Consider the following 25,641-nt stretch of genomic DNA (forward strand, 5'->3'; position numbering starts at 1 on the left):
GGGAAGGGAAGGGAAGGGAAGGGAAGGGAAGGGAAGGGAAGGGAAGGGAAGGGAAGGGAAAAAAGTATCCTTTGAGTTTTGTATTAGGAAGAATGTGCCCTTAAAAGGATGAAGAATAAGCCCTGAAATTTATCTCCTCCAGATGTGAGTCACTTGAAGTGGGCATCATTGCTACAAAGGGCATAAAGAGGCTGCTTCTTTAGTAAGTAGGCAAGGGTTTCATGATATCATTTAGAAAAGACAGTATACTAACTAGATTTTCATAGACAGGAAATAATCTACTCATTCCCTGTTTTCTCCTCCATTAGAATATAAGCTCCTTGAGGGCAGGCAGGAATGTTCTTCATGCCTTTTCTTGTGAAACTCCAGTAACTGTAACTCAGTGCTTTGCAGAGTCCTGGAACAAAATAGACCCTTAAAAATACTTATTGACTTGATTTGGCAGCCTTGAGCAACAATTTATTACATTTTTATATCATGTTCAGAAACATCTGAAATTTTCGTTAATATGCTCATTTGTTCTTTACCTCACCAACACGTGAATAAACATTGAATAATATACATTTTCCCCTATTTTCAAAATCACATAATTCTGGAGAATGAGAAAACAGACTCATGTTAATTCTATTCATTTGGATTTCTTTACAATTGAAAATTCACCACTTATAGATAAAGCTTGAAAGGCCTGGCAAATACTTTTTTGCAGACTTCAAAGTGGATATTCATATTTTTAAGTATGCAGAGTTGAGAACTCATCCAGTATTATATGTGGATCTGGTGACACTAGAAATCTATTGCATATCTTCTGAATGTCCTCTTGCATCCTGCACAAGCTATACTAGAGACAAATACTTTATAGGTTTTTCATGGAAGAAAGATATCAAATGCAAATTTCCGGGTTCTTTTGCCAAAAGAATGTCAATATAATTTAAGAGAAAGTGTTAAAAGTAGTGAAAACCTATTAACTGAAGAAATAGGTTTACTATAAAAATTATTTGTATCAATCTTGACCCAAATAGCAAACAATAATAATTCCAATAATTTATTTCCTGTCTCACACACACAGACAGAAAAAAAAATCCAAATAGCAACTTTGTAGAAAATGGAAAGGAAGATTACATGAAAAAATTTATCCACTAACTATTGTGTTATGTTTTTGAAATAATAAGAAGTATCAATATGATGAAGAATACAAGTTATGAAATTGTGGGAGAATAATAAGTAAAATTATGGCAAGAATGAAATATGAAGATTAAAATAGCTCTTAAAACTCTTAGAAAAATATCTTCATAAATACTTTAAGGAAAATTGTATTCTTTTTTATCTTAACCTAATATGTATTACATATTTCATATAAAATGTTATAAAATAATTTTTGTATTAACTTGTTAAATATTCATGTATATGCATATACATATGATTATAGTATATTTCTATATGGTATATAATACTTATAGTATTTATGCATTGTGTTTCCATACAAAAACATATATAAACACTTTTTTCATTGCCAGGTAGAGAGATGGTTTGTATAAATTTTCATATAAATACCATTTTAAATATTTTTTAATCACATGAACTCTTTCATGGATGAATACTAACTTTGGTGAAAGTATCTTTTTAGGATTGTAGAACTGGGAGGAATGTCAGAGATCATCTACTCCAACATTTTCTGAAATCATTAATCCTATCTAAAACATCCTAAATAAATGATCATTCAGTTTCCCCCACTGATGGGCAACTCATTACTTTATCCTCTAAGGCAGACCACTGCATTTTTTAATATCTAATTACTAGAAAGGATTTATTCCATCAAGCAAAAATCTTTCTTCCTTCTATTCATTATCAACAGTTTAGTTCTTAAGAGCCAAACCACAATCAAATTCCCCTTCCACATCATAGTCCTTCAAATACTTGAAAACTGCTATTATTTCCAATTCCTAACCCCAAATCTTCTCTTCTCCTTGGCTAAATATCCCAAGCTCCTTCAACCTGACTTTCTGTAGTGATTAAGCTCTGGCTTTCTACCCCACAAGCCAGGCAGACTCCACCCAGCACTCCAGGGTATACCAATGCATTTGCAGGTTTCTTTTCTCTATTTTAAATTAGTTCAAATCTCTACTAACTGTTTTCCTCCTAACACCACAGATTGTGACTAGCATTTCAGTCTCATTCATTCCCTTTTACAAAGGAATTTTTATTTTAAAGGAAGAGCAATAACAAACACAAAGTATTTCCCTTAATACCTTCAGGACATACTTTTCCCCCATACCACCTTGATGCTTAGACTAGATTCAAAACTTAATACAGTTCCAATAAGTGTCTACCAATTTCATGTCTAGATATAGCATGACTATCATTTAAGTTATCTTGATAGGATGGGATCCTGTAGGTAGACCATTCCTGAAAATAATTCTTTATTTCTTAGGGCATCGATGAAATGCTGGGTAAAGAAAAACAAAACAAGGAAAAGTATGGAAAAGCCCTAAAACTCTTCCTTCTATTTCATGGTCTTTTACTTGACTCCACAAAGGGGAAAAGTTAACTAAATTATAGCCTTAACATGTCAACCTTACACGAATGAAGGTAAATAAGCCTGCCTTCCCATTAAATATGTTAGGTTCACTGAGATCAGAAAAAAAAACACCAAAAACAAAAACAAAAACACAACAAACCTCTCAGTGTAGCCAGCACATGGCTTTTCTATTGCATGCACCTCATTTGCTGATGTCTGAGCATGAGTCATGCCTCCATATTGATTTATGTTTTGGTATCTCTAAAGATGGAGAAATTCTAAGAGTTAAACTACGTCTCTTGGCTAATAAAGAATATAAAGGAAGCTATCACTTTGCTGCAACTTCTACTGAAACAAACAATCATATGATTCTTAAGTTCATTGTCAGTATTTTCAGCAAAGTTACATTTTCATTGAGAAATCTTGGAGGTTTTAGGACACAAAAGTTAGCAGACTGTTGAAAAATGACTACATAATTGGTAGTGGAGAGCCTGAACAACCTACCTGCTTACAAAGCAGTCCCAGAGGCTGGAGGGGGACCTGCACAGAGAATCCACTGCCCTCAACATATTGCCCAAAAGTGACTTAGTTGTTTTCCTTGATGAGCAAATTGAGACAGATGAACATTAATCTCAATGGAATTGGGCCAAAGAGACCAACAATCAACTAGTTATACAAAGTTTACTGGATCAAGGCAGAGATTCAAACAGATATTCCACATGAAAAAGAAGCTGCATAGCGTGCCTCAAGAATGAACAATACTGCTAGGTGGTCTGAGTCCACTATAAACTCAAATTTAGGAAGGCAGGTTTAGGATTATTAGCCCACACGCATAACAAGCACTAGTATGAGAATAAATACACCAGCAGGTAACAGAAGAGCAAAGGCTTTCTGACCAGTAGCCAACCTAACTTCCAGTATCCCATGTGAGACTAGGGAAACAATTATACACATAATCAGATGATAATGCCCATTTTTCCTAATATGATATGTCTCTTGAATGAAATTACATTTATTCAGTAATGGATATTAATCAGTTCTTGCTCCTGTTTTATTATTTTTTCCTCTTGTACACATATATTTGTTTTATATTAACATCATTTATGTGCTGCATAGTTTAATAATTATGTTTTATTTGTTACCAGCAAATTCATTTATTTTACATAGCCTAATAATTTCATAATCATATGAATGTATTAATCATACCAAGAAGGATTATCTTCCTTAAAAGGGAGTCCTATGTTTCTGAAGACTTTGGAGTCATATTTCTTCCAAGTTCAGGAAAAGAGAAAGCATCTTAGAATCTACAGTCAGACTTTATATCTTGTGGAGAGAGAAAAATATTAATTACTTAATTCGATTGTGAAGTATGCTACAATCTTCTTTAAATCACATAATACCAAAGTTTGGCAAGTCTACTAAAGAGCTCTCCAAGATTTGACATTTGCCAAACAACCTCTCCTAGATTTGATAAGCACTGTAAATATTAACACTGGGGTAGAGAGTAAAAAGGACATCAAAATTATCCTATTTGTCACTGGTGCTTTGATTAGGCCCACTTTGTTGTTATTGTTATTTCAATTTAATCAGAACTACATTTGAATGGACCTGTACGATTCATTGAATCATTTGAAGTCATTTTATTTGAGACTGACTCACATCCTATATACTTTGTATTAAACTGAAGATGTTATCTCAGAGAATCTGAGAAGAGATTTTTGAGCTTCCAGATTTGAGTGGGAGCAAATATGTAATAAAGAAAGGATGTTGTGGGGAAGGGAGATATTATGAAAAATCTATAAAGCATTATAAAGAGAAGCATCTACGCTGAGAGATGCCCCAAGAACGTCAGCCCTACATGTCACTTCCCTTCTAATGTCTGTCTAACCGCAGATATGATAATATATTATATTGTTTGTTATAGAAATATTTCCTGTAAACTGAATGTTGCCTAAATGCCTAAGAAGCCATTGGTAACTAGTGATAGAGATAGTTGTAAGATTAGGAAGAAATCTCAACTTCTGCCTAGGTTTTCATAATTTTTCCTAATTGGGGCTAATGATTATGATTCAGCTCCCCATCCTTATCTGAAATAAACTCCCTAATGATGAAGAAAAGGAAACCAAGTCCACCTTAGGAGCTATTATTTCGTCCTCTAAATTTAAAATAAATAAATTATTATAAAACAATTTTAAACTCTTAAAGAATGGTCTGACAGAGTGAAATCTCTTACAGGGAATTATTTTGCTTCCTGTCATTGTTTTTACTGTACATTGAAAATAATAGATGATTAATATATTTTAAAATGTTAAACATACATATATATTTTAATTTTGTATGGAATTTTGAATTTTTTTCCAGTCAGTACACTAACCATCTTGTTCAACCTTCTGGAAGATTTTTTCTCAGTTGGTTAAGAACATTTTTAAAAGAAATACTCTCCCATTGTACCATTTTTTCTTAATGTTTCATTGACATCTTTGGTTATATTCATGGAACATACATCATTCTGACATCTAAATGACTATTTTTTCTACCTATTATCTAGATATGTTGGTAATTTGGCACATTCTCAATGCCCCTTCAGTGGAACTCCCAGACACCAAAAGGGGACAATCCCAGCCTGATCTTGTCCTTTATTGCTGGCTTTTATTACAAGATACAAAGGTCTTTTAATTAGTAAAGACATCACATGCAGTCTTCATCTTTTAATTACTTTGAATATGTCAAAAGACTAGAGGGAAAGTAGGTCTGCCTACTCATAAATGAAGTTTATGAATTAGCAATGACTTGGAAATGCTAAAGCCCAGCAGATTTTGACTTTGGTATTTGAAAAAAAATCTGTAATGTAACAATAGTCTTATGGAGGGCAAATTCTATAGAATAATGAAAAGAAATCACTACATTAAATGGCCTTTAATCAATGATGACCAATAAACAAGCAAGAAACTATCAGTTGACTCTTGTATTAGACTTCTTATACCTGGAAGAGGCTTATTTAGTCTAATTTCCTTAAATTATTTGTAAATAGAGTTGCCCTAGAAAAGTGAAGTGTTTTGTTCTCATCAGAGACTAAGATTTTCTAAACCCAGATCCAGTCTACTCCACCACAGAATGCTATTCTGATGCCTCAAAACATATTTTGAAATAGTCCTTAAATATTTGCAACTCTGCAAACAAAGATAAAAGAAAAATCCAGACCATATATGGGTAATTGGATGAATGAAAACAACCTCTCTAAAATCAGGCCAGGAATAATATAAGTATTATTATAACTAATTTACCCATTAAGAAACTAAGTTTCAGAGATGCTAAATATATGTTCTTGGGGATACAACTAGGAAATGACAAAGCAAAAATTCAAACCTAAGTATATGGATCAGAAATATCAGAGTTTCCAAACTCTCATCAACTCTGCCCCTCATGTTGACATACAATATTGAGTAATCACTCTCTCTAATAATGAGTATTATGCAAAGGCCTTTGACTTGAAGATTTGGTTAAAATTATAGCTTTTAGGTTCATTACTATCTCCACATGGATTTTTGAGCCAATTAAAAGGAAGGCTGGATTTTAAGACTACCTTTAGAGGAGGCAGAAACAAGAAGGTAGAGAAGGTACACAGACCCACCTTATCTCTACCAAATTACCCTCCAAAAAAACTATATGTAACACCTCAAAAATGAATTCTGGAGCAACATAACCCACAAAAAGACAGAATGAAATAATTTTTCAACCCAAAACAACTTAGAAGGCCAGCAAAAAAAAAAAAAAAAAAAAAAAAGATCTATTGCACCAGGGTAGAAGTGGAGCACTAAGCAACATGCGAAAGACAGACTATACCATAGCAACAGGTCTTGTGGGTATCTGAATTGGAAAGAGATTAAGGGAAAAATAGAATAGGGTCAAGTATATCATATTAAAGAGACATGAAAGAACTTTTACAGTGGCGGAAAAGATGGGGGAGTTGGGGAGGGAAGCACATGAATTTTACTTTCAGTCAGAATTGGCTCATTGAGGAAAGACCATGCACAACTAATTAGGTATAGAAATTTATATTACCCTATAGGAAAGTAGGAGGGGAAAGGGAGAAGACAAGGGTGCTGGGGCTTAGAAAAGAGGACAAATTGAGGGATGTGGTAGTTAGAAAATAAATGGGGAAATAGGATGGAGAGTAATAGGCAGTAATCATAATGGTGGAAGAATTGTTTACAAGTTTCTAATAAAGGCCTCCTATCTCAAATACATAGAGAAGAAATGAATTGAATGTATAATAATACAAGTCATCTCCCCATTGGTAAATGGTCAAAGTCTATGAATATAAAATTCTGGAAGCAATTAACATTCTCTATAGTCATGTAAAAATACTCTAAGTCACTATTAGAGAAATGCAAATTAAATAACTCTAAAATACTACCCCAGATCTAACAGATTGACTATTATGATAGGAAAAAAAAAAGGAAAACAATAAAATTTGGAGGGAATGTAAGAAAATTGAAAAACACTGAGAGGGAAGTTGCGAATGGTTTCAATCAACCTGGAGAGCAATTTGGATCTATACTCAAAGGTCTATAAAACAATACACATCCCATAACCCAGCAAAGCTATTGATAAGTTTGTATTCCGAATAGATTTTTAAAAATCAATAAATGGAAGGACCTATGTGTAAAAAAATATTTACTGCAGCTTTTTTTGAGAGGACAAAGAATTGGAAAGTGAGGGGATATTCATCAATTGAGAAATGGCCAAGTTATAATATATAGTTGTAATGGAATACTATTATGCTATAAGAAATGACTAGCATGAGGAACTCAGAAAAACCTGGAAAGGCTTAAAAAAAACTGAAGCAGAGTAAAATAAGCAGAATCAGAACATTATACAGTGAGAGGAATACTGTAAAATGAACAATTGTAAATAACTTCACTATCCTCAGCAATACAATGATCCAAAAGAATTCCAAAGCATTCATGATAAAAAAAATTGCCATCTGCTTCAAGAGAAAGATACAATGGAATTGGTGTCTAGACCAAAGCAAATTTTTTTTACTTTCTTAATTATTTTCTTTGAGTTCCCATCCATAAAATTATTAATATGAAAAAATGTTTTATATATATGACTATACAGGTAAAATCTATATGACTTTACTTATCCATGGGAGAATGGAATAGAGAGAGGGAATTTGAGACTCAAAATTATTTTTAAAATGTTGGAAACTGTTTTTAAATGTAATTCAGAAAAAATTAAAATTAATTTAAAAAGTACTTCAAAGGATCAAGCTGTGTTCATTTATGTAGTGCATTACAATACATCAAAAAATGAATTTGGAGGAAAGCATTATTTGAAGTAATGCTGTAAAAAATTGTGTCAATTCACGTGCTTCCTCCTAGTGTTAATTAACCTCCCTATTACTGTATTTGCAAATTGAAATTATAATTCTGTCAACATATATGGCTGTTATGCAACAAAACTAATTATAACAATATTGACTTCACATGTAAAAGGAGACAGGAATACAGTACTAAGAAAGAATTATCAAAGACTATTATCCAATATGTTTAATTTTGCCAAGTTAAACAAAATTTAATGAGTTATTTAGTGATCCCATGGTGTATAATTAATGAGCTGATTATAAATCCATTTTAATAATGGGTATAATTCAAATTTCAAACATCTTGCTTCTCATGAATATATTAGATTATATTCATTCTACATTTTGTCCATGATCAGAGTATATTTTTTCAATTACTAGTTCATTAGTCCCTGTGGAGTCCCTGATTCATTTCCAGGTTGTTACCCTAGCAAAATAAAACCACATTATTAGTGATCATTTTATTGAGTCCCAGCAGGATCCCCTAATCCTTTAAAATTTTAGCATGTGGGCAAGTATATAGCCAACAATGTCTTCAACCTTCTAATAAAGAACAAATGAACAGGAAGAATTCAGTACTCATGATACATATCTATCTATCTATCTATCTATCTATCTATCTATCTATCTATCTATCTATCTATCTATCTATCTATCTATCCTAATTCGTGTCAAAGTGAAAATCATTTTCCTTTACATTATCCCTTCATAAAAAACATGCCTGTTTAAATTTTCTCTGTGCTTAAAACAGTGCCTGACATGCAGTGTGCACTTAATAAATGTTTATTGATTGATCCATAATTTTAGAAAGTTAACAAATGTTTATTAAATGTTTACTATTTGTCAGCCTCTGTTTTTAGGCACTAGAGATAAAAATGAAGGAAAAAATATGGTTCCTGCCTTCAAAAAACTCAGTTCTAATGAGGCAGAAAAAATGCAAATAGCCATGTAAACAGAATAGATGGAAAGTAATCTGCACTAACACTGGAGACAAAAAGAACAAAGACTAAACTCCAACAGAATATATGATTTGAGCTGAGTTTTGAAGGCATCCAGTAGGCTAAGGTATAAAAAGAGAGCATTTCAAGAATGAGAAAGTATGGAGTCATGGGTAGAAAATGATGTGGGGAAAACAGCAAGATGGACAATCATAGTATCATATATCACAGAGAGACATGAACCAAAAGACTAGACAGTCAGGAAGAGAAGCTTGTGAAGGGATGTAAACATCAGAGGATTTTCTATTTCGTGCTATAGGTAAGTGGGGAGCCACTGAATTTCATTGAGTAAGGAGGTAATATGGGTAGACTTCCTCTTTAGGAATATCATATCATTCCCTAGTGGAGAATAGATTTGAGTCTGGACATACTTGTGGCTAATAAAGCAACTGTAAAAGTATTAGAATGATCTAAGGGTGAGGTATAACACTTTTAACTTTTCCAAAGTGCTTTACTCAAAACCACCCCAGGAAATCAGAGTCATTATTATTCCTGTTTTACAGATGAAGAAATTGAAACAGACAGAATTTAATGGTATTAACTTTGGTCACAGAGGCAACTCTCTGAAGTTTGAATTCAGGTCTTTCTGAAACCAGATGGAGCTCTCTATCCACTTCACGATCTGATTTCCCAGTGAAAAGTTAAAAAAATAAAACAAATAAAAAACCCAGATCAAATATATGCCCATATGTTAACAAAATAATTTTTGTAGTAGGAAAGGATTGGAAGAAAATAACAGAATATTGATTTTGTCGTAGACAAACAACTGAAATATATCTATGTAATAGATTATTACTGCATGGTGAGTATTGTGAAGATGTCTAGAAAATGATTCTAATTTAAATAAACAGAAAAAAGAAGATAGATCTATACACAATCACTATAGCAATGTAATTTTAAAAATGAACTAAAGAAGAGCAGAACTTTTAGTAATAATTTTTTTTAAAATAATAATGGTCACAAAACAAATAATGAAAAATGTCTTCCTTCTTTTGGCAGAGCTTTAGGAGGCTAAGGAGAACAAAATTATGTATATATTAATGTGGTCTTTGCATAAATTGTTTTGGTTTAAATATTTTTCTTCATTACCAGAATCAGGAAGGAACATTAAGAAAGTATTATAAATATATATATGTTAAATATAAATTATACACATTTTAACATAAAAGTAATATGAAATAAAAGATATCAAAACTTAAAGAATGATAAAATATATTTAATTTAAAATTTTAATATCAAGATATTAAAACTATTATGAAATATAAAACTAACAAAAAGAAAATGTAGTTTCCCATATCATTAAATATATCAGTTATGTCAACGAAAATATAATCCTGATTTATCAACCTTGCCCATTAACATTTCCTTATATAGAACAATTTCCTTTCTTAACTTCAGATGTTCCAGACAGAAAAATGTACTATCTTGCTACAAAGAAAACAAATTATTGAATCTTTTTAAACTGCTATTTGAAAAAGAATCCCCCTATTTGACTTCTACCAGAATGAACAAATGAATGAACATTTTCATTTCACTATTCTGAATGTCATTGTCATCTTCTGAAATCACATCCTTTTCACTTACAACATAGTTGTTTCGTTAGAAGGTTAATAAAGATTTTTTAAAAGGACTAGAGAGAAATAAGTGTGTGGGATCACTTTCTGATGCTAACTAATCTTAAAGTCCAGTTCAGAAATATTAAAAAGAAATATTTAGCTTAACCTAGACTGATGAGTGGAGGGATGTCAAAAGAGATATTGCTGCAGAGATGATATTTTATAAAAGGTGAATTAATGAGAATCACACTGAAAAGAGAGATGAGTATTTTGCCTCAAAATTCAAAACAAATTGGAATTTATTATTGAAAAGTGTACCACTCTGCCTGATGCCACAGCAAGTATTATATAACATGGATGGAAATGAGGAAAAAGTGCGAAAGATACAATTCATAGATTGAAATATTATTGCATCATTGCTTATCCCCTCCAGGAGAACATGCTCTTGGTGGGAGGGAACATGGGTTCAAGATAACCTTGAGATAGGAGCCAGGTTGATGCCTGGACCATAAGACTCCTTTCCTACTTCTGTCAACTTTCTGAAGAAGGATCCAAGCCACAATGGGATAGCTTTGAGTCTTTCAGCTGCTCCTCAGATTCATTATCCTGAAGCAATTGCACTGTATTAACAAATTATAACAGTAACTAATATTTATGCTATACCATATAGTTTGTAAAATGCTCTTCATATATTATCTCATTTAATCCTCACTAATAAGCTTTCAAATATTGTTTCCCACATTTTACAGATGAGAAAGCTGAGACCAAGAAGGCTGAGTGACTTGCCCAGAGTCATAGAGCTAATTTTGGAAGAAGATTTTAATTTAGATTTTCTTGACTCCTTGTCCAGAACTCTATCTCTGACTTTTCTATAACCCATTTTACTCTTTCTTCCCTGCAGAGTCATTAGGTAAAACAAGTCATAAGGCTAGAAGGTCAAAAAGGTTCAACTCTTTATTTAATAGAGGAAGAAACAGAGGCCAAAAGAAAATGAAAATGATCACACAGTTAGAAAGTAGCTTAAAGTAGGACTGCAGGGGAGGGGAGGAATGGATAAGAGCCAAAAAGAAAGACAAAAAAAATTTAATAATAAAATAAACTTTACACAAAGCTAGTGATCTTTCCTCTGCATACTGAGGATCTCTATAACCCCCTCGCTTTAAAAAGCATCGACTTCTTTATTTCCTAAAGTTTATTTCTAAGAAACTGTAGTCAGTTGCATCTTTTGCAAGAGCATTTCCAGATTCCTCTATGGTGATGAGAACACAAAGGAAAAAGCCCCTCAGACTGCAAAAGGTAAGGAATGTAGCACTCTTCCCCTCCAATTCCTCTAGTCCAATTTCAAATAACTAATCAATCAAACAATAAACATTTATTAAGTACCTGCTGTGTGCCAGTCTTTGGTATCAGTAGATAAAAATGCAGGCACAGAAGAATATAACAGTGATAGACCTCAAGCAACAGATGGTACTGGAAAACTGTGAATTTATATCAGAGAATAAAGGAAAGCGTAGCCTTAATTTCTCTTGGACTCCAGTTTCTAAATCTGTAAATGGATAAAGTTGAGGCAATTAACTTCTAATCCACTTTATGTAACCATAGCCATGCTTTTCTACCAACATTTTTAGTGTGTGTGTGTGTGTGTGTGTGTGTGTGTTGTGAAAAGATGCTTATTTTTTATTTTTTATTCTTCTTGAGGTAGTCCTAGCTGCTAAATGCTTAAAATTTAAGTTTCCACATGATTTTCTTCCCAGACTTTTCTTATGCTGTCAATTTTTTTTCTTTTTAAAAATATTTCATTTTCCCCATTATATGTAAAAGTAATTTTTAATATTGATTTTTTAAAGTTTTGAGTTCCAAATGCTCTCCCTTTTTTGACCCTCCCCTCCTTCACTCCTGCACTGTCCTTGCCCCAACTCGAGACAGCAATAATAATAAAATAATAACAAAAACTGTGTATAATGTTCTGGTTCTGCTCACCTGACTTTGTATCAGTTCACGTTGTCTTTCCAGGTTTTTCTGAAATCAACTTACTTATCATTTTTATAGCACAAAAGAATTCTATAACTATCATATACCACAACTTGTTCAGCCATTCCCCAATTGATGGATAACCCTTCAGTTTCCAATTCTTTGCTACCTTGAAAAGAGTTGCTATAAATATATTTGTACAAATAGGTCCTTTTCTGTTTTTTTTGTATATCTCATTCAGATATAGACCTTGTAATGGTATTGATGAGTCAAAGGGTATGGACATTTTTAGAACCCTTTGGGCAAAGTTTCAAGTTGTTTTCCAGAATGGCTAGATCAAATCATAATTCCACCAGTAGTGTAATAATGTCCAAATCTGCCCACTTCTCCTCCAACATTTATCATTTTCCTTTCTGCCATATTAATCAATCAACCTATGAGCAATTAATATTTCTTTAATTGTTTAAATATGATTTTATTTCTTTGAAAAGTGTTTTGTAATTATGTTCATAAAGTTCCTGAGTTTGTTTTGGCAGGCAGACACCCAAGTACTTTATATTATCTATTGTTAATTTAAATGGAATTTCTATTTCCATCTCTTGCTCCTGGGCTTTGTTGGTAATATACAGAAATGCTGACGACGTGTGAGGGTTTAGCTTATATCCTGCAACTTTGCCAGAGTTGTTAATTATTTAAACTACTTTTTTAGATGATTCTCTAAGATTCTCAAAGTATACCATCATATCATCTGCAAAGAGTGATAACTTTGTTTCTTCATTGCCTATTTTAATTCTTTCCATTTCTTTTTCTTCTCTTATTGCTATAGTGAGCATTTCTAGTACAATATTGAATAATAGTGAAAATGGCCATCCTGGCTTCACTCTTTTGGGGAAGGCTTCTAGCTTATTTCTTTTACAGATAATGCTTGCTAATGGTTTTAGATAAATACTTCTTATCATTTTAAGGAAAACTCCATTTATTCCAAAGCTCTCTAGTGTTTTTAATAGGAACAGCATTATATCTTGTCAAAAACTTTTTCTGCATCTATTGAGTTAATCATTTCTGTTGGTTTTATTATTGATATGGTATATTATATAGATGGTAGTCCTAATAGTGAACCATACTTGCATTCCTGGTATTAAATCCTTGGTCATAGTGAATGATTTTATTCTATATTACTGTAATTTATTTGCTAATATATTATTTAAAAAGTTGCATCAATATTCATAAGGGAGATTCATCTTTAGCTTTCTTTTTCTGCTTTTGTCCTTTCTGGTTTAGGTATCAGCAGTATATACCTGTCATAAAGAGAATTTGATTGAACTCTTGGGTAGTTCATTGATGGTTTGCTCAATTTCTTTTTTTTTATTTTTTAGAAAAAAATTTTTCCATGTTTACATAATTCATGTTCTTATTCTCTCCCCCCAACCCCCCGGACCTCCATAGGTGACATGCATTTCCATTGGTTTCTTCATGTGTCTTCGATCAAGACCTATTTCCATATTATTGATAATTATACTAGGGTGGTCTTTTAGAGTCTACATCCCAAATCATGTCCCTGTCAACCCACTTGTTCAAGCAGTTGTTTTTCTTCTGTGTTTCCATTCCTGTAGTTCTTCCTCTGAATGTGGGTAGCATTCATTTCCATAAATCCCTCAGAATTGTCCTGGGTCATTGCATTGATGCTAGAACAGAAGTCCATTACATTCGATTTTACCACAGTGTATCAGTCTCTGTGTACAATGTTCTTCTGGCTCTGCTCCTTTCACTCTGCATCAATTCCTGGAGGTCTTTCCAGTTCACATGGAATTGCTCCAGTTTATTATTACTTTGAGCACAATAGTATTCTATCACCAACAGATACCATAATTTGTTCAGCCATTCCCCAATTGACAGGCATCCCCTCATTTTCCAGTTTTTTGCAATGACAAAGAGCATGGCTATAAATATTTTTGTATATGACTTTTTTCCTATGATCTCTTTGGGGTACAAACCCAGCAATGGTATGGCTGGATCAAAGGGCAGGTGATCTTTTAGTGCTCTTTGGGCAATTTCTTTTTTCTAAGATGGGATTGTTTAAGTATTCTATTTCCTCTTCTGTTAATCTGAACAGTTAATATTTTTGTAAATATCTATCCATTTCACTTAGAATGTCAAATTTGTTGACATATAACCAGGCAAAATAACTCCAAATTATTAGTTTTATTTCCTCTTCATTGGTGGTGAATTCATTCTTTTCATTTTTGATACAGGTCATTTTATTTTCTTCTTTAGTTTTAATCAAATTAACAAAAGGTTTATTAATTTTATTTTTTCATAAAACTAATTTATAGTTTTATTGGTTCAATAGTTTCTGTACATTAGATTTTATTGATCTCAACTTTGACTTTCAAGATTTCCAGTTTGGTGTTTAAATCAGGATTTTTAATTTGTTCTCTTTATAACTTTTTAAATTGCATGCCCAATTCATTGATCTGCTCTTTCTCTAATTTATTGAGGTAAGCCTTAGAGATATACATTTTCCCCTAAGTATACCTTCTCATCAATTTGAGCATGTTGTTTCATTATTGCCATTCTCTTCAATTAACTTTCTGATTGTTTCTATGACTAGTTCTTTGCCCATTTATTCTTAAGAATTAGAATATTTAGTTTCCAATTAATTTTAATCTCCTTTCATGATCCTTTATTGAATACAAAAAATTTCTATTGCATTATTAAGTGAAAAAATGCCTTTAAATTTTCTATATTTCTGCATTTTTGTAAGGTTTTATGCACTAAGACATGGTCAGTTTTTGTGTAGGTGCCACATAATATTGAGAAAAAGATATATTCTTTTCTATTCCCATTCAGTTTTCTACTGAAGTATATCATATCTAGTTTTTCCAACATTCTATTCACCTCTTAAACTTTTTTCTTATTTATCTTCTGTTTAGATTTATCTAATTCTGAGAGTGGAAAGTTAAGCTCTTATACTGGAATAGTTTTACTATTTCCTCCCTTACGTCATTTAACTTCTTTAAAAATTTGGAAGCTAAACTGTTTGGTGCATATATGTTTAGTATTCTATAACTTCATTATATAGGGCATCTTTTAGCAACATAAAACTTCCTTTCTTATCTCTTTTAATTAGATTTATTTTTCCCTTAGTTTTATCTGAAATCATGATTGCTACTACTACATATAAGTATAGACATATAGTGGTTTTTTTTTTTTACTTCAGCTGAAGCATAATAGATTCTGCTATAGCCCTTTACCTTTACTCTATGTGTATCTTTGTGCAAATGTGTTTCTTATAGACAGCATATTGTAGGATACTAGATTTCAATCCATTCTGCTGTTCACTTCCAGGTGAGCTTATCCCATTCACATTTACTGCTATGATAATTAACTGTGCATTTCCCTCTATCTTACATTTACCCTGTTTATTCTTTTCTTTCTCTCTCCTTTTACTATGCTCCTCCTATTGAGTGGTTTACTTTTGAGTACCATCTTCCCATATCCATCTTCCCTTTTATCAGTTCCTCATTTGCCACTTCTCTTATCCCAGTCCCTATTTACATCCCTATAAGGTGAGAAATAATTCTATATCCAACTGAGTGTCTATGTTATTCCCTCTTTGAGCCAAATCTGACGAGAGTAAGGTTTTAGCATTGTCTAACATCCCTTTTCATCCTCCCTTTCATCATAATTGTTCTTTTGTGCCCCTTTTATTTGAGAAAATGTACCCCACTCTCAATATCTCCTTTCTTTTTCTCATCTCTTAATTTTGCTTTTTTGGATAATATCCCATTGTAGTTAATTCACACACACACACACGTGTGTGTGTGTGTATGTAGACATATATGTATATATTGTAGACATGTGCCTATAATATATACATATATGTCTATACATTACTTTTAATTGCTGTAATGTTGATAACATTCCTAAGAATTACAAATATTATCTTCCTGTAAAAATACAAATAATTAAACCTTATTGAATCCCTTATGATTTCTTTTTCTTGTTTACCTTCTTATACTTCTCTTGAAACTTCTGTTTGATTCTAAAATTTTCTATGCAGTTCTGGTCCTTTAATTAGTAATGTTTCAAAGTCTTCAATTTTGTTAAATATCCATTTTTCTTCATGAAGAAAATTATGCTCAATTTTCCTGGGTATGTAATCCTTGGCTATAATTCTATGTCTTTTGCCCTCCAGAATATCATATTCCAAGGTCTCCATTCCTTTCTTATAGTAGTAGTTAAATCTTATGCATTTTGACTGTGGCTCCATGATATCTGAATTGTTTCCCTTGTTACTTACAGCATTTTCTCCTTAACCTGACAGCTCAGAAATTTGTCTATAACAGTTTTTTAATTTTGGGTTTCTTTCTGGAAATGATTAGTGGATTTTTTTTTCAATTTCTATTTTATACTCTGATTCTAGAAACCAGGGCAAATTTTCTTTATAAATTCTTGAAATATGATATCTAAGTTCTATTTTTGATCATACCTTTTGGGTAGTCCAATCATTCTTTAATTGTCACTCCTTAATCTGTTTTTGGGGCCAATTGTTCGATCAATGAGAAATCACACATTTTTTTTAATCCTTTTAGTTTGGTTTGTTTATTTCTTGATGTCTTATGGAATCATTGGCTTTCATTTGCCCAGGTCTAGTTAAAAAACATTTTTTTTCTTCTTCAGTGAGCTTTTTCTGTACCTCTTTTTCCATTTGACCAATTCTACTTTTTCAAGTTGTTTTCTTCAGTAAATTTTTGGACCTCCTTTACCATTTAGCCAATTCTATTTTTAAAGAAGTTGTCTTCTTCATTGAATTTTATAGATATTTTCAGATTTTTGTGCTTGCTTTATCCAACTGTCGACCTTTATTTCATGATTTTCTCGCATTACTCTCATTTCTTCTCCCTATTTTTCCTTCTATTTTATTTAATTCTTTAAGTTATTTTTAGCTCTCATGGAAGTTCTTTTTTTTTGGCTGACTCCAATTTACATTTTTCTTTGATGCTTTACTTAAAGTTTTTTTGTAATTGTTCTGTTTTTAGATTTGTGCCAAGATCCTTCCTGTCGCCATAATAATGGTCAACAGTTAGGCTTTTATTGTTTTTTGCTCATTTTTTTTCAGTTTTTGTGTAACTTTTCATTGTATATTAAAGTTAAGCACTCTTCCTGGGTTGGAGAAGTCACTATCTTAAACTTTTTTTTTTTTTTGTGGGGCTCAGGGTTTTGCTTTTAGCCTATGGGAGCTTTGAGGTCTAGCTGCTTAAACTGTTGGGGGAAGCTTCCACCCCACCCCACCCCGGTAGCCTTCCACCTGGAGGAGGTGGAGGAGGCAGGGCTTGCTACTAGCTTGCATTGTGGGAAAGACTATTTGCTTGCACTTTGGGAGGGTTTGCTGCTGGCTTTCCCTGGTTATATGGCCTCACTAGGAGCTTTGCAAGGTTGAGTCAGCTGCTATGGGGGCGGGTCCAGATCTGCTTTGGAGGCGTGGCCTTTTTCGTAGTTTGTGTAGGATTCTGGCTCTGTTGCTATGAATTCTGGGAGTGAAGCTGCCCTGCTGGCCTTCCTTGGGGGTGTGGCCTCACTTACAGTCCATTGCTGTGCTGGAGCCTCCCTGCTGACTTGCTCTGGAAGTGAAGCCTCACTGCTGCCTTGCTTTGAGTGTGGGACCTCAATACTGGCCCCTACAGTGGAGGACCAGGCTGGGAGTCTGCAAAGCAGGAGGGCGCAGATGCAGGTGAATGCCCACTTGAGGCCTTCCTGCTAAACTCTACTCTGCCTGGCCTGAGGCTTCTCTGCTGTGGGGGCGGGACCTCACCCTTCCCCCACTGGGATGCTGCTGCCCTCCTGCCTCAGTCCTCCCTCCTGATTGCGCTCCCCTCCACCCCAGGGAGCCAAACCCTCTCCTGCTGATTCTCTGAGCTCTTTGGGTAGGTCAACTGCTTTCACAGCTTCAAAATTCGGTAAGGGGCTTTGTTTTAAAGTGGTTTGGAGGGAATTTGGGAGAGATCAGGCAAGTTCCCTCCTCTCTGCCATCTTGGCGCCAGAAGCACTCTTTATTTCTAAATGGATGTTTACATTCGCTGCTGATTTAGAAAGTCAAACTACTAAAAGCATACTTTATGGTGACTTTGTGCTTGTTTTGTGACTAAATAATTTTAATATAAATAATAAGAATCCGATTTAGAGAGAAAAGAAGATTATCCAAGGCAGAGCCTATTATATTGAGGTTTTTTTTTAATTGTATTTTCACGTAACCTATTTTCATAAAGGAGGAAATACCTGTGAAAAAGCACAGTGCCTGACATATCTTATCTCTTCCTCTTTCTTTTGGAAATTTTGCCCTAAGCGATTTCACTTCTCTGCTTAATAATTTTCTTATTCACCAATATGCTCCCTGCTAACAGATCTCTTCCATTTTTAAAAAACCAAACACTTAATAAATGTTTGTTGACATGGCTTAGTGAGCATTTGGTACAGTCTCTGCACAGTTAAGTGCTCGGTATATGTCATTGGTAAAATATCACACTTAGTTGTGTTTTTTCCCCCCTATGGAATACTTCTGGAAAACCTTAAGAGCTGTGTCAAATGAGTTCACAATAGAATTAGTTATGTAATGCCAATGAAATTTCACAGCAGTTATTTTATTCTTAGTTTAACTGAACTTTGCCATTCCAAACCTTTTTTCCTCAGACCTCTAAATTACCTTCCCATTTCTCCCTCAGAAAGAATACTAACATCTACTTGAAAAGGAAAAATAGAGTTCATCTGTTAGAAACTTTTTCCATACTCAAAAACACAAAATCCCTCTTTATCATCCTATATTTTCTTCTCTTTTTCTCCACTTTTTGGAGAAAAGAACTCTTTTTTTCCCCACCATGGCCAATACCCCTAGAGTCCATCTTCACGTTTGTCCTATGGGAACTTTCCCCTAAATAATGTCCTTTTTCTAATTTCTGATTTTCTTACTCGATAACTCTTCTGCTGCCTAAAAAATGTGCTCAAATCCTCTTTATCTTTTTAAAATAACACCAACCCTTTTCCCAACAACAAAAATACTATTATCTCTTCAAATTATCATAATATTTTCTTTTGCTTTTCCTTCCTTTTTTAACTGAACTCCAGGGGACATTCCATTTGCCTCCATTTCTTTATTTCCCACCTATTTACCAGGCACATACAATATAGTTTCCATCTTCATCCTTACACTCAAAACTGTCCTTTCCAATATTACAAAGATAATTCAATTATATATGTTTTGATCTCTCTGTTGAATTTAACATTACTGAGCACTCTCTTTTCTTAAATATGCTCTCCTTTGAAAATTTCCAAGCTACTATTCTCTCCTGCTTCCCCTATCTCTCTAGCTACTCTTCTTCACCTCTACTACTGGATCATCATCATTCTTACTCTTATTGAGTCTCATAAGGCTATATCTTGGACCTTCCTTTTCTCTTTCTTTACAATTTCTCTCTTAAACTGAGCAGTCATCATAGGATCAAAATTTATCTCTCTGCAGAAGATCTCTAGATTTCTATTTCTTGTCCTACTCTTTGTCCCCAAACCTTGTCTTGTGTTATCAACTGCTTATTATTAAACATTTGAAATTTAATGTCTTTTTAACATCTTAAACTTCATATATTAAAATAAAAACTTATCACTCCCCAAACATTTTACTCTTTTTCTATGTCTCTTCTATCACTATGCTTCAAATTACCCAAGATTTATGTCATTTTCTTTCCCTATATCCAAGCAGATGACAGGTCTTATTGATTCTTCCTCTGTACCCTCTCTCATCACTCTCCCTCTTTCTAATCTTAGGATCACCCCACACATCCAGCATTTTATCACCCAGAACCCAGGCTATTTCTTGATAATTCATCTTTCTACCTCAAGTCTCTTTCTTCTCCAACCCATCTTCTTAACAACTACCAGACAGATTTTAAAAAAATATTTCTATCTCCTCCATGATATTCTAGATCTTCAATGGGTCCTTATAAAATAGGAATCAGCCCTCGTAAGACATGGAGATAGGAAATGGGATGGGTATCTTCTACTTTTTATCTCTTTATTAGGGAAGGAGAAACAATATAATAAAACTTGGGACAACATCAAGGAGACAGTTTGAAGGATTTAGATTCTAAACAGAATATTATATTTCTTCTTAGAGATAATAGGAAAGCACTGAAATTTATTAAGTGGTTGGTAATATAGTAGAAAGCCTACTCTAGAAAAATCACTTTAGCAATTATATTGAGGATGGATTAGAGAAGGGACATGCATAAGATGAAGAGTCCAATTAGGAAGCTATTACAAGACTGTAGATCAAGAGGTGATGGATGTCTGAATTATGGTGGTGGCAATCTGAGTGGAACAAGTGTATATATTTGAGAAGGGGCATTGTAGATAAATTTCAGAATTTGGCAATGGATGAATAGATGATATTGGAAGAGAAGTCAAGGATGGCCCCAGGATTAGGAAATTGTTTCACTGGAAGAATGTTGGTTCCTATATATATAATGTTGGTTCCATTATTTTACGGGAAATATAAAGACATGTTTTTAGATGTGTTGAGATCCATATGCTTATGGGACAGCCAATTTGAAATATATAATAGAGAAGGATGATGGCAAGAGAATGACACTCCAGAGAAACATTACTAGTTAAAGACAAACATGTGTCATCTGCATCGATATATAATAATTGAAGTCATTGAAGCAGATGAGGCCATTGAATGAAAAAGTTTAGGAAAAAAAAGGATTAGGACAGAACCTAGAATAGAACAAAATTATTTGGCATGACATAGATGAAGATCTAGCAAAGGAAAATGAGGAGAACCAGTGATAAGAAATTTGACTCAGTGCCTGACAGAGAGAGAAATGTTCTAACATGCATGAGAATGAGAAACATATTTTTGGACATGATCAGTATGAGAATTTGTTCTATCACAAAGTTTTCAGATTTTTTTGTGGAGCCAGTGAGAAACAAAATGAAGTGTTTGCTTCATCAATGAAAAACTTAAATATAATTAAAATGTATACTTAAGTTTGTAAAATAATATAAACTTCATGCTTATAATACAAACAAAAGGAAATTCAGAAGAAGAAGTCAAACAGGTAGGAGGAGAATTAACTGAGAGTAAAGATAGATAAAGATCAATAAAAGACAGTATGGAAGAGGTTAGTCAGTAGTGTCAAATGAAATAGAGAAATAAAGATGATAAGGATGGGGGGAAAAAGCTACTTCATTTTACTTAGATTTCAGAGTAGAAGAGCAAGATAAGAATGAATAAAACTTATGTGGATGCTAAGGAAGTATATAAATAATAGAGCAAATTCTTTAAGGATAGGATTTTCATCCACATATTAAATCAAAAAGTGAACTCACAAGTGCCATGTAGCACTGAGAGTAGACTTTGAACATCTATAAAAAATGTTCTTGAGGCAAGTTTTATGCCCTGGAAACTCTTCAACTTATAGAAGCAGAGAGAATTAAATACTAGACAGTTGATATTTTCACAATAAAAGGAAATGCTAAAAGGCCTTGAAAGGGATGGAAAGAAGTGATTGAAGCAGGTCAGATGAAAGCTATCTTATAGATTTGAACTGACAGTTTTAGGAAGCCTCTTCAAGGAAATACAATAGAACTTCAGAATCTCAGAAATGGAAGTGACCTTGGAGGTCACCTAGTCCAAATCTTACTCCAATTCCCTCCAAAGAAAGAATTACTGTGTGCCTTGAAGACAGTTGTCACTCAATAAATGTTGAATCTGTTAAATTTTGAACCCTTGACAAATATTCTAGACTCTATTTAAATACCTAAAAAGATGAGAAGCTCATTAACCTTTGAAGTATCCCATTCAATTTTTTTGATGACTAAATCATTGTGCTGAAATCTGCCTCTGTAGTATCCACCAATGTCACCTAACATTTATTAAGCAAAAAGGGACACTAGCTAGAGATCGGCAGTCTGACTGACAAGTTGTGGCAGGTCCAGAAAAAAGTTGATTAAGAATAATTAAAAGAATTGAAACTGTGACATTGGAGAATTAGTAGAAGATTATGGATATTGGATCATATGAATACAAGATGGTAGAGTAGTTCCTTTCAGCACAACTCCACCAAAATAACAACTTCCAAAGGGAAAAAAATGTAGAAAATATGTAGTGAATTGAGAAATAATCCAGAAAGTAAAACTTATGAAATATAGCTGGTGCAGACTTGAGTTGGTGGCACTACAGAAGAAATGCTCCAGTTTTTTAGAGAATCTTAGAACTCTCAAAGGAGATGTTGAAGGTCTGATTCTGGGAGGAAAAGGTCAGGGAACACAAGTTCTACAAGTATTTATTTTTGTATACTTTCTGATAAATAGAAGAATAGAATAATTTCTAAAACCCTTTCAAAATTCTGTCTGAAATACCAACTATCAGTTTGTATACAGATGATTGCTGTTCATCTCAGGAAGAAAAATAAAACAGCATGATCCTTGCCTGCAACTTATTTTGTCCCTGTGTCCTTTTTCCTGGCTGAAAGTAGAATCCTCAGCCAATTCTCCGTGATTTTGTTTAAAAACTAAAAGGCAAATTGACTCTGTGCACTGGGTGATTCTGCCACAGGTGGAGCTTAAGAAAGATCCTTTTGAATAGTAAGGTGTCTAGTCTTTTTGTTTGGTTTTTAAACATTTTTTTCTTATTTTTTTAATTTCATTATCAGTGAATTTTTGTCAAAACCTTAATGTAAAAAAAAAAAGCTGCTTTCAACTCTTCTCTTTTAGATTCACCATTTGATCAAATCCACTTCCAGCCACCACTTCTTTCTTCTTTCATGTCATTCATCTTCTTTCTTTTTTATTAAATCTGTTATGATCCGTTGAATTTCACCTCTAATTTCTCCCAGTATTTTCCTTTTCCCTGACATTCCCTTTTCTTCTATCCAGTCTCAGATGGAAAGCCCCACAAACCCACATGTACTGAAATGTGTCTGGCAAACCCATTCCCTACTAATTACTTTCTGTGGCTACAAGTGCCTGACTATCAATAGTGATTGCTTTTTCTGGGGCTCTTTCTTTTCTTTTTAAAAAATGTTGCCTTCTGTCTTAGAATCAATACTGTGTATTAGTTCCAAGGCTTCAGAAGAGTGGTAAGGGCTAGATGAAAATGACTTGCCCAAAGTTACATGGCAAGGAAGTGTCTGAGGCCAGATTTGATCTCAGGACCTCCAGTCTCTAAGTTTGATTCTCAATCCACTGAGCCACCTAGCTTCCCCATGGGGCTCTTGCTTAACCAAAACTGTTTTCCTCATCAATAAAATGTCCTTGTGGGTTTACATACATTGTTAGTTCCATTGACATGACTCTAAGTCTCTATCCCTTCTCTTCTTTTCATACATGCATAGTTTCACATATAATTTTTTTATGGGAGAAGTACTACTAGCGTTGAAATACTCCCATAGAGCTCTTATTTAATATCATTCAGTCTTCTAGAATTACAAAGAACTTTTTCGTGAAAACATTGAGTCAACAGATTTTCACTCATCTCTTACATTCACTACATTGAATTATTGAGTAAAAATTTATAAACTATCTCAGGCTCATATAGTCTTTCTTTTCTTTTGCTCAATTCTACTTAATTCAGAATCCAGTGTTCTAGTTACTATGCCATACTGCTTTCCTTAATTTTTTTGTAAATAAAGTGTTAAAATGAATTTATTATTAACTACGAACCCAGAACAGTGAGAAATTCTGGGGATACAAAAAACCGGGGGCGGGGGGGAAGCCCTTCTACTCAGAGGCCAAAGTCTGATGGGAAGGCAACATCCTAAATACTATGTAAAAACAAGATATATATTAGCAAAATATATTTAGTATTTACTAAGTGGCTAGATGGTGAAGTGGATAGAGCATGGAGCCAATCAGAAATACCTGAGGTCAAACCTGGCTTCAGACACTTACTAGTTATGGACAAGTCACTTAACCTTTTATTTTCTCTTCCTCAGTTTCTCAAGTATGTTGCAATTGTTAAATGAATTAATATTTTAAAAATGCTTAGTAGGTACTCTACTATTATTATTAACAAGAATCATTTAAATTATATTAATTCCTTAATTAAATCAAGTTATTGGTAATTTAATTAAGGTTCAGTGTTCATTAACATAATAATATAGGTCTGCTTAGCATTAATTAGATGTAAATATGTGAACAGATTTTATTACTGGGTTATAGGAAAAAATAAAACTTGAGTCACTCACATGTCAGTAAATATTTTAACGTCAGTAAATATTTGTGAAAGTGGAGCAGTGTCCCCAGAAATTCAGAAGTAGCTATAGCCTCAAGTCAAATCTAAAAAACAAGTCTACTAATGCTTTCTTCTTTATCTATAAGGTAAAGTGCTACTTAATTATTTAATATTGATTCAGATCCATCTAAAAAATCATATGTAATAAATACTTAGAGGCCATCAGATCAGAAAAGCATACTGCTAGAGAGTTGGAAATCAAAGTATAATATTGCAGCTTTGCTAGTTTTATAAAGCTTTATGATATGATTTAATAGGTATAGGAAACTGCTGGATGGGGACAATCTCTTTACCAATGCAGATAGATACTTTCTTTGTGATTTGTATTTTTAAAGATTTGCCAAAAGTGCTGAGAAATTACATGATTTGCTCAGGATATCAGCCAGTTTGGGTCAAGGATGGAACTTAAACCCATACTTTCTGGCTCTGAGATCAATTCTCTATCCAGCTTAGTCCTCAGGGTCACCATCTGGAAAAATGGCACCATCATATTTGCCTTCCTTATCTCCTGGGTTCATGTATGAATTAAGTGGGAAGAAAAAACCAAACACATATTTTGCTACTCATTACATGTTGACTATTTCTACAAAATAATTATTGATGATTATTAATATATAGTTTTCAAAAAAGATTACACATATAGGAACTAGAAGAAAATTAATATTGAATTACATTGTTTGTTAGCAGTAGTTCTATGTGAAACCATTCATTTCCCCAAACTCCTATCCTCTGAAGATCAGGCAGTTCAGTTTTTAAGCTTATGTAATTACAACCAAGCCCCAAGTCATCTAACTGAGCGAGGGTCTCTGCCTTTTGTTTAAGGTGGGGTGGTCTTTATCTGTAAAGCAGAACACCCTCCCTAAGGCATTTGAAAGCCTGTGCCCCATTTTTTCTTGTTAAACATATTATCTAGATTTGGGGTGACCAGATCACAAAAGGGAAAA

Source organism: Gracilinanus agilis, chromosome 1, assembly GCF_016433145.1.
Source record: "Gracilinanus agilis isolate LMUSP501 chromosome 1, AgileGrace, whole genome shotgun sequence".
Taxonomy (NCBI): domain Eukaryota; kingdom Metazoa; phylum Chordata; class Mammalia; order Didelphimorphia; family Didelphidae; genus Gracilinanus; species Gracilinanus agilis.